Below are 1,951 nucleotides of genomic sequence, written 5' to 3'. Positions count from 1 at the left end.
AGGAACACTACCTAACTTGTTCTATGAAGCTATAGTTACTCTAATACCTAAACCACCCAAGGACCCAACCAAAAAAGAGAACTTCAAACCAATTTCACTTATGAATCTTGATACAAAAATACTCAATAAAATTCTTGCAAACTAAATCCAGGAACACATCAAAACCATCATTCACCACAATCAAGTAGGCTTCATCCCATGGATGCAAGATTGGTTTAATATACAAAAATCCATTAACATAATCCACTATGTAAATAAACTCAAAGAAAAAAATCACATGATCATCTCCTTAGATGCAGAAAAAGCATTTGACAAAATACAACACCCCTTCATGTTAAAAGTATTGTAGAGATCAGGAACTCAAGACCCATATCTAAACATAATAAAAGCAATTTACTGCAAATGAACAGCCAATATCAAATTAAATGAATACATACTTGAAGCAATCCCACTGAAATTGGGGACAAGACAAGGATGCCCACTCTCCCCATGTCTATTCAATATAGTACTCGAAGTGTTAGCTAGAATAATAAGACAACAAAAAGAGATCAAGGAGATACAAATTGGTAAAGAAGAAATAAAGGTATCACTATTTGCAGATGATATGATAGTATACATAAGCAACCCCAAAAATTCTACCAGAGAACTTCTCCAGCTGATAAACAACTTCAGCAAAGTGGCCAGGTATAAAATTAACTCAAATAAATCAGTAGCCTTTCTTTACACAAAGGATAAACAGGCTGAGAAAGAAATTAAGGAAACAATTACCTTCACAATAGCCACAAATAGTATAAAATATCTTGAGGTAACTAAAACCAAACAAGTGAGACCTGTATGACAATAACTTCAAGTCTCTCAAGAGAGAAACCAAAGAAGATCTCAGAAAATGGAGAGATCTCCCATGCTAATGGATTGGCAGAATTAACATAGTAAAAATGGCCATTCAACCAAAGGCAATCTATAAATTCAATGCAATCCCCACCGAAATCCCAACACAATTCTTCAAAGACATGGAAAGAGCAATTCTCAAATTCATCTGGAAAGGCAAAATACCCAGAATAGTGAAAACAATTCTTAACAATAAAAGAAAAGGGCACCATCCCTGACCTCAAGCTTTCCTACAGAGCAATAGTGATTAAAAACTGCATGGTACTGGTATAGAGACAGATATGTTGATCAATGGAATAGAATTGAAGACCCAGAAATAAAACCACACACTCACAATCACTTGATCTTTGACAAAGACACCAAAAATATACAATGGAAAAAAGAAAGTATCTTCAATAAATGGTGCTGGTCTAATTGGCCATCTGTATGTAGAAGAATGAAAATAGACCCATATTTGTCACCTTGTACAAAGCTCAAGTCCAAGTGAATCAAGGACCTCAACATAAAACCAGATACACTGAATCTAATAGAAGAGAAAGTGGGAAAGAGCCTTGAACTCATTGGCACAGGGAGAAATTTCCTAAACAGAACTCCAAAGGCTCATGCTCTAAGATCAAGAATTTATAAATGGCTCATGAAACTGGAAAGCTTCTGTGAGGCAAAGGACATTTTTGATAAGACAAATCGGCAACCTACAGACTGGGAAAAAAAATATTCACTAACCCCACATCCAATAGAGGGCTAATATCCAAAATATATAGAGAACTCAAGAAGTTAATCACCAAAAAAAAAAACCAAACAACCCAATCAAAAAATGGGGTATGGGACTAAACCAAGAACTCACAACTGAGGAATATCAAATGGCTGAGAAACACTCAAAGAAATGTTCAAAGAAATGTTCAAAGTCCTTAGTGATTAGAGAACTGCAAATCAAAACGACCCTGAGATTCCACCTTATATCAATCAGAATAGCTAAGATCAAAACCTCAAGTGACAACACATGTTGGAGAGGATGTGGAGGAAGAGGAACACTCCTCTATTGCTGGTAGAATTGCAAACTGGT

Source organism: Mastomys coucha, unplaced genomic scaffold (assembly GCF_008632895.1).
Source record: "Mastomys coucha isolate ucsf_1 unplaced genomic scaffold, UCSF_Mcou_1 pScaffold12, whole genome shotgun sequence".
In the NCBI taxonomy this organism is placed as follows: Eukaryota; Metazoa; Chordata; class Mammalia; order Rodentia; family Muridae; genus Mastomys; species Mastomys coucha.
The sequence above is the reverse complement of the archived record's forward strand: the minus strand, read 5'-3'. Positions refer to the sequence as shown.